This window comes from Nicotiana sylvestris, chromosome 5, assembly GCF_000393655.2.
Source record: "Nicotiana sylvestris chromosome 5, ASM39365v2, whole genome shotgun sequence".
In the NCBI taxonomy this organism is placed as follows: domain Eukaryota; kingdom Viridiplantae; phylum Streptophyta; class Magnoliopsida; order Solanales; family Solanaceae; genus Nicotiana; species Nicotiana sylvestris.
Window position 1 is genome coordinate 127,468,465 of NC_091061.1, and position 9,851 is coordinate 127,478,315.

Here is a 9,851-nt window from a genome sequence, read left to right on the forward strand (position 1 = left end):
TTTCTTTCTTTTTTCCAAAATCTTATTTATTTCCTGACTTCTATTTCAATCCTATCACTTGGTATATATGTCATGGAGTTAAAATTGTATTTTTCCTCTATCTAAAATGATAATGATATCAAAGATTCTAAAATTGACCTTGAGTCCACCACTTGGAATAAAATATCCCATCCTTGAGGAACCTTTGCATATTCTGGAGACAGAGAAGTCAAGGATTTTAACTTGTAACGGTGTAACAGATCTTGCCTCTCTGACCCCCTCAATGTGCTCTCTCCTCAAGCATGGAACAATAATAGCAGTATTTAATGCATGAATATATAGAGAGAGTCATTTTTCATGCACTATGGTGTGTTAGGTGTGAATAATCATACAATTAGCTAGTTATAAAATACTAAACTAGCATACCAAAAATCAGTTCATAGTTTGACAACCTAATTAAGACAATTAATTTCTTCTTCTTTTATTTTGCTTGGTGTGTAAATTTTATTGCAAAATTAAAAAGATAAAGACATCATAACATGATTTCAAATTTTTTTCATTCTCAAAATTTTGAAAAGAGTGTAAAGAAGAAAAGAAACGAAGTTTTCGAACTACCAAATTCTATGGGTTGACGAGTAATGATAAATATATTGGATAATTACTTTAGCAAATCGCTTTCATCTTGATTACCATAGAGAAAATGTAGCTTTTAGATCTAGTTTCACAAATCTTATATTGGAAAAGAACCAAAAACTCACATAATTCAGAGTTAGTTCAATCTTCTATTAACTTACATTTTATTTTAGTATCTAGCTCCTTTTTCTAGCATTCCTTCATTTTACCCCAAAATTGGATAAAAATTAAATTTGTATGCGATTTTAAGGATACGTGGTTTGATTCAACACAAATAATTAACAATATTAGATAAATGAATTAAAGACGAAATAAGCGATCAAACCAACTGTGATGTTATGGTGAAGTCTGAGCTTAGATTGAACAATGACCTCGTCCTTAATTGGACCCTCAGTTCGAGCTCAGTCGTGAATGAAGAACAAGATAAGTGAACAAGAACTTCAACAGTAGCTAAAAAGCAGAAAATAAACTTGTATTGCTTTGATACGCGTGTTACAGTGTGTCTTACAAAAGAAAATTTTTCCCTTTATATAGTAGGAGAGCTTTATCCCTAGTATAAGTCTAAAAAAAGGTAAAAATCTTCCCTTTCCAGTAATTACTGATCCATAATCGACATTGAGCGAGATCCGCACCGTGATATCCGATTAGATGCGAATATCACGGCCATCTATTTGTCATGCATAACTGTTTATCCTGTTTATCGAAGTCTTAGAACTCATTCTTGGCCTAGGGTGTGTCGCTTTACCATACTCGATGGAAAGCACATCGTTCATTCTCCCTGAATCTTGATACGAAGGGCCTTTAACCTCAATTACAATCTCGTACGTCCGTACCCTTCCTTCGTTTTGTCACCCAAAAATCGGGGTAGACATTACCCCAAATTTACCCGTACACAATTAGTCCCCTCATTTTTCGGAGAGTAGGTTTACCTAAACGATGGGAAGCGAGAGATGAACCCCGGCTCCTTCTTTTATATGTTACAACCGAGATGACGAGTCAATAGAAAATGTCCCATCAGTCACGTCGTTCTGACCCTAGACACATGTCAGTCGCCGGTTGATTGTCCTCGAATGCAAAACGTTGCGCATTGATTGTTCTTCCTCTATAAAAGGCTCCGACCCCTTATCACTTCTTCCACTTTCTGATTCCAGAATTTACCCTCGAACTCTTTAATTGTTTTTAACTCCTCCAAACCTTCTTGTATTGTTCCTTAAACCTTCATAGCTTCATCTCCAATCCACATACATTCTTTTTGGATATTCAACCCAGACCTTCATACCTTCATAATATCTTCAAATCTTTATATTTCTCTTCAAACCTTCATATTTTTCTTCAAACCTTCATATTTCCTTTATTACAATGGCAAAAACCTCCAAGTCAGTGCCTCAGCAGACTGTTACTTAATTTTCCCACCTGGCCACAGATCCTGAGTCGGCCGTTCTCGAGGTGGCTCAGGATCCCCCCCATGAAGAGCTTTGTACCTACGGGTTGCTCTATCGGGAACGATTTCTACGTCGAGAAGGCCTCTAGTCAACAAGACCGAGGCGAGGGAGCATGGAGATACATATGCTCGGTTATTGAGGAAACAATACCTATAGTCCGATCGGACTATAACTGAGAGGGTAAGGAAGTGGTCGTCCCCGGGCCCAATGACGGCATCACTACTCACGTGAAGGGGTACTTAAGTATTTACAAATACCCCTTCTTGCTCGCCCTGGTGGACCCCATAGTCCTTCCTTTCTACAAAAGGTACAAGGTTTACCTTGGGCAAATTCAGTTGTCTCTTTGGAGGATCGTGATCCTCTTATGATATTTCTTGAATATTACTAAAGACCCTCGATTCACCCTCTATCACTTACTTCGCCTATATAGTCACCCGAATCTTCCGAGGGGGGCTGATCAAGCTCGTCCGTCGAGCAAGCAAAACTCCATTCTCGAGCATCGACGAGGGCCGAGATCGAGGATGGCAAGGGAGGTTTGTTCGGGTGAAAACCGAAGACCTTATCCCTTCCGAGTTTCTGTCGTTCCCAAAGAAGTGGAACACATCCCATAAATATTTTCCTTCTAAGGTATTTTTCATTTCATTTTGTTCTTTCTCTCATCGCTTATGTTTGTCGCAGTGTAGTTGTTGCCCAAGTTCCCAATGCGGTTCTGTCACGACCCGAATTTCCCACCCTCGAGAGTCGTGATGGCGCCTACTAGTGTGAGCTAGGCAAGCCGACTGTTTGAACAAATTACCTTTTTCACATTTTAATCCTTTACAAGAAATTATGAGCAATAACTTAAAGACAGCAGAATTTATATCAAGCGGAAGAAAAATAATAAAATTACTGAGTATACCAATACAATTGTTTAAACAAGACTTACCAGAACTGGAGTCACAGCTTCACAGACGGTCTAAAAGTACTACAAATAAGGTTTGAAAGAAATAAATACAACACTGTCTCTGGAAATACATGAAAGAAACATGAATAGTAGATAAAAGGAGACGTCAAGGCCTGGGACGCTTGTAGGACTACCTCGAGTCGCTTGATGAACCAGAAATAGCAATCTCACTACGGTCCGAAGTCTACAATACTAGGGTCTGCACAAAAGAGTGCAGAGTGCAGTATCAGCACAACCGACCCCATGTGTTGGTAAGTGCCTAGCCTAACCTCGGCGAAGTAGTGACGAGGCAAGGACCAGACTACCAAATAAACCTGTGCAGTTTAACTATATATAGAGGAAAAGAAGAACAGTAATATACAGTCAAGTATGGGAGGGGGAAACATGTTACGAGGAGACATCCAATAATAACATAAGAACAACAAATAAATATGAGGATCACCACAGTTCAATTGAAAATAGGAAGGGGAAATCATGCTGCGGGGTACAACAGTATCAACAGGAAACCAGCAATTAAATGTAGAGAAATCGTAACTCAGTTATCAATAAAAATCAGGGAATCAAATACAAATGCACGGCATCACCCTTCGTGCATTAACACTCTCTCACCAAAACAATACAGGCATCGCCCTTCGTGCTTTAACACTCTCTCACCAAAACAATACACAGCATCACCCTTCGTGCTTTATACTCTTCCTCACCCAAGCAACAAATCACAAGGCAAATACGGTAAGAGAATCTATAACATCGAAATAAAATCAAGTAACAACAGAAAATCAGTAGGTAAACGTAAAGGGCAACATAACTCAATTGTCAGTAAGAACCAGGAAAATCAAGGACAAGTGCACGGCATCACCCTTCGTGCTTTTACTCTCATCCTCACCATAAGAATCAACATAAATTGCATGGCATCACCCTTCGTGCTTTTACTCTCATGCTCACCATAAAATCAATATAATAGGCACGGAATGGTACATCGTGCGGCACGGCATCACCCTTTGTGCTTTACACTCTTTCCTCACAAATCATACACGGCATCACCCTTCGTGCTTTAACACTCTTCCTCGCCCAAACAACAATCACAAACAATAGGGCAAGGGAATAAATGAGACTACAATAAGAATCCCAGCAAGGGAACAATAGTTCAACAATCAAGTCCCGACAAGGGAATAACACCAAAAGAAACATCAACATCCCGGCAAGGGAGATAACATCAAAAGCAACAATATCCCGACAAGGGAGGCCACGTAATAATTCTCTTCTTTTTCTCACTTTTACTTCACAACTTGAGCCAATGCTCCAAAAGATTCATTTACCACTTATATTTTCACATTTGATTGTACAACTTGAGCCAATGCTCCGCAATGTTCAAATGTCTCAATTACTTCCACAAACTTTGCCCAACAATAGAAATCATCATCAAAGCATGAATAATACAACGAGGTCATAATAACCACAATATAAGACTCACGGGCATGCTTGACACCAACGTATAGATACTTGTCACCATGCCTATACGTCGTACTCGACAAATACCACATAGCAAATAGGACTCTACTCCTAATCCCTCAAACTAAGGTTAGACCAAACACTTACCTCGATGCCACAAACACAATTCAAGCCAAAATTATCGCTTTACCTCTTGATTCCACCACCAATCGCTCTTATCTAGCCACAAGTTACTTAATTACGTCAATAAACGCTAAATGAATCAATGTCAATGCGTGAAAATAAGTTTTCCAAAGTTTTACCCAAAAAGTCAAAAATCGCCCCACATGGTCAAAACCCGATATTCGAACCAAAACCCGATTACCCATTCCCCCACGAACTCAAATATATAATTTGTTTTGAAATCGAACCTCAAATCGAGGTCCAAATCCCCAATTTTTGAAAAACCTAGGATATACCCAAAACACCCAATTTTCCCCATGAAAATCATTGATTTTGAGTTGAAATCATGTGAAAAGATATTAAGGATTGAATAAAACTAGTTAGAATTCACTTATAATCGATTAGGAAGAGAAGTTGCCTTTGAAAAATCGCCCTAGGGAGTTTATGTTTCGAAAAGATGTGAAAAATGGTTGAAAATACGTCTAAGTTATGAACTTACAGGTCTCTGATGTCGCAATTGCGACCAACCTTTCAGGATTTCCGAGACTTTCGCATTTGCGAACAAGATGTCGCATTTGCGATACATGAGTCGCATTTGCGGCTTCAGGCATTAAATGAAAACTTCACATTTGCGAAGGGTATCTCGCAAATGCGTGATAAGGGCTGGCCTGGGTTGTTCGCATTTGTGAACTCGCATTTACGAGCCAGGCTTCGCAAATGCAAAGCCTGCAGGCCTGATTACACCAGCTAAAAACTTGCAATTTTCCAAGTTCAAAAACCACCCCGTGGCTTATCCAAAACTCACTCGAGCCCTCGGGGCTCCAAACCAAATATGCGCACCAACCTAAAAATATCATACGGACTCGCTCGTGCATTCAAATCATTAAAAAAATATCAACGACTATGAATTTAGCATCAAAATCATGAAATTTCTTAAGAACTTCAAATTTTCCAATTTTTCTCAAAAACTATCCGATTTACGTCGTTTCAAGTCCGTTTCTTACCAAATTTCACAGACTTATCTTAAATCACATATAAGACCTGTACCGGGCATGGGAACCAAAATACGGGCCCGATACCATCAAGTTTTTAAACACCTTTCATTTGCAAAACTCATAATTAATTTCAGAAAATAATTTTCTTTAAAAATTTATTTCTCGGGCTTGGGACCTCGGAATTCGATTCCGGGCATATGCCCAAGTCCCATATTTTCCTACGGACCTTCCGGGACCGTCCAATCATGGGTCCGGGTCCGTTTACCCAAAATGTTGACCGAAGTCAACTTAAACTCATTTTAAATGCAAAATTCATCATTTCTTACATATTTTTACAAAATGGCTTTCCGGCTGCGCGCTGGATTGCGCACGCAAATCGAGATGAAGTCGAAAGAAGTTTTTAAGGCCTCGAAATGCAGAGTTTACTTTTAAAACAAGTCACATCCTCCACCTCTAAAACAATTGTTCGTCCTCAAACGGACAGAAGAAGGAAGTACCTGAATCGGGGAAAAGATGGGGATAACGGCTCCGCATATCGGACTCGGACTCCCGGGTCGATGCCTCAGCGGGCTGACCTCTCCACTGAACACGAACAGAAAAAAACTCCTCGATCTCAACTGACGAACCTGCCGATCTAGAATAGCTACCGGCTCCTCTTCATAAGACAAGTCCTTGTCCAACTGGATAGTGCTGAAGTCTAACACGTGGGATGGATCGCCGTGATACTTCCGAAGCATGGACACATGAAACATTGGATGCACGGTTGATAAACTCGGCGGCAACGCAAGTCTATACGCCACCTCTCCCACTCGATCAAGAATCTCAAACGGGCCAATGAACCTAGGGCTAAGCTTGCCCTTCTTTCCAAATCTCATTACGCCCTTCATAGGCGACACTCGAAGCAATACCCGCTCATCGACCATGAATGCCAAATCACGAACCTTACGGTCAGCATAACTCTTTTGCATGGACTGAGTTGTACGAAGCCTATCCTGAATAATCCTGACCTTGTTCAAGGCATCCTAAACCAGATCCGTACCCAACAACTGAGCCTCCCCCGGCTCAAACTATCCAACCGGCGACCGACACTGCCTACCATACAAAGCCTCAAAAGAAGCCATCTGGATACTCGACTGGTAGTTGTTGTTGTAGGCAAACTCTACTAAAGGCAAAAACTGATCCCACAAGCCTCCAAAGTCAATGACACAAGCTCAAAGCATATCCTCCCAAATCTGAATGGTCCGCTCGGACTGTCCGTCCATCTGAGGATGAAATCCTGTGCTCAACTCAACCCGTGTGCCCAACTCTCGCTGAACTGCTCTCCATAAATGGGAGGTAAACTACGTACCTCGATCCGAAATGATAGACTCGGGAACACCATGAAGACGAACAATCTCTCAGATATAGATCTAAGCTTAACCTCTTCGAAGAGTAGGAGACTACCACAGGAATGAAATGTGCTGACTTGGTCAGCCTATCAACAATAACCCACACTGCGTCGAACTTCCTCTGAGTCTATGGGAGTCTAACAATGAAGTCCATAGTGATTCGCTCCCACTTGCACTCGGGAAGCTCAATCCTCTAAAACAAACCACCAGGCCTCTGATGCTCGTACTTAACCTGCTGATAGTTCAAACATCAAGCCACATATGCAACAATGTCCTTCTTTATCCTCTGCCACCAATGATGCTGCCGCAAATCCTGATACATTTTAGCGGCGCCCGGATGAATAGAGTACCGGGAACTATGGGCCTCCTCTAAAATCAACTCTCAGAGTCCATCTACATTAGGCACACAAATTCGACCCTGCAATCCCAAAACTCCATCATCACCTAAAGTAACCTTCTTGGAACCTCCGTGCTGCACCGTGTCTCTAAGGACACACAAATGGGGATCATCATATTGTCGATCATGGATACGCTCCAATAAAGAGGAACGAGCGACTGTGCAAGCTAACACACGACTAGGCTCAGAAACATCCAACCTCACGAATTGATTGGCCAAAGCCTGAATATCCAAAGCAAGCGGTCTCTCACCAACCGGAATATAAGCAAGACTACCCATACTAGCTGACTTCCTACTCAAGGCATCGGCCACCACATTGTCCTTTCCTGGATAATATAAGATGGTGATATCATAATCCTTTAATAGCTCCAACCACCTTCTCTGCCTCAAATTTAGATCCTTCTGCTTGAACAAATACTGCAGACTCTTGTGATCTGTGAACACCTCACATGCCACGCCATACAGATAATGCCTCCAAATATTCAACGCGTGAACAATGGCTGCTAACTCCAAATCATGAACTGGATAGTCCTTCTCATGAATCTTCAACTGCCGCGAAGCATAGGCAATGACATTGCCATCCTACATCAACACCGCACCAAGTCCAATATGAGATGCATCACAATAAACTGTATAAGGACCTGAACTTGTGGGCAAAACCAACACTGGTGCCGTAGTCAGACCTGTCTTGAGCTTCTAAAAGCTCGCCTCACACTCATCTGACCATCTGAACTGGGCACCCTTCTAGGTCAACCTGATCATTGGGTCTGCGATATATGAAAATCCCTCCACAAACCGACGATAGTAGCCTACCAATCCCAAGAAAATCTGCATCTCTGTGGATGATGCTGGTCTAGGCCAGTTCTTGACTGCGTCAATCTTCTTCGGATCAACCTGAATACCCTCTGCTGACACAACATGACCCAGGAATGCAACTGAACTCAACCAGAACTCACACTTCGAAAACTTAGCATACAACTGACTATCCCTCAAAGTCTGAAGAACCACTCTAAGATGCTGCTCGTGCTCCTCCCGGCTACGGGAATAGATCAAAATATCATCAACGAAGACTAACACGAACGAATCCAAGTAAGACCTGAACACTCGGTTCATCAAATCCATAAAAGTTACTGGGGCATTTGTCAACCCGAATGACATCACCAAGAACTCATAATGCCCGTATCGAGTGCGAAAAGCTATCTTAGGGACATCGGATGCCCTAATCCTCAACTGATGGTAGCCAGATCTCAAGTCGATCTTCGAGAATACCTTGGCACCCTGAAGCTAATCAAACAAATCATCAATCCTCGGTAATGACTTATTCTTGATTGTAACCTTGTTCAACTGCCGGTAATCAATACACACTCTTATCGATCCGTCCTTATTCTTAACAAACAACACTGACGCACCCCAAGGAGAAACACTAGGTCTAATGAAACCTTTTTCAAGCAAGTCTTGCAACTGCTCTTTCAACTCTTTCAACTCAGGCGGGGCCATACGATACGGTAGGATAGAAATGGGCTGAGTACCCGAAGCCAAATCAATGCAAAAGTCAATATTCCTGTCGGGTGGCATACCCGGCAGGTCTGAAGGGAATACCTCAGGAAACTCACGAACAACGGGCACAGAATTAATAGAAGGAACCTCAGCACAAGAATTATGGACATAGGCCAAACACCCCTTCTCGCCCATACGTCGAGCCTCCATATATGATATAACATTGCGGGTAGAATGACTAGGAGTCCCTCTCCACTCTAAATGAGGTAAACCCGGCAAGGATAAGGTCACAGTCTTGGCATGACAGTCCAAGATAGCGTGGTAAGGTGATAACCAATCCATCCCCAATATGACATCGAAATCAACCATGTCCAGAAGGAGCAAATCTACACGAGTCTCAAGACCCCGAATCACAACTATACATGAACGATGGACACGATCTACCATAATAGAATCACCTACCAGTGTAAACACATAAACAAGAGCACTTAAAGAATCATTGGGCATGACCAAATACGGTGCAAAATAAGATGACACATAAGAGTATGTAGATCCTGGATCAAATAAAACCGAAGCATCTCTACTACAAACCAGAACAGTACCTGTACCTCCACCTCCACCTCTAGAACCTCTACCTCCACCTGTAATACCTCTAACTCCACCTCTAGCTGACTGAGCAGGCTGAACGGGTCCCTCAATGAACCTCCTCACTCTCTCTCTTAGTGGGAGTAAGAAGAGCATGACGGGTCAAATCATTAAACCTGGTCTTATACTGAGTAATAGTCATAGAACTTTGTTGGAGACGCTCAAACTGCCTCGGGTAGATCTCTCTCTAAGTGACAGGATGAAACTTCTCCAGAAATAGCTGAGAAAACTGATCCCAAGTCAAATTTGATGACCTAATTGGTCTATCCAAACAATAAGATCTCCAACAAGTCTTGGCAGATCCAGACGAGCGAAAAGTAG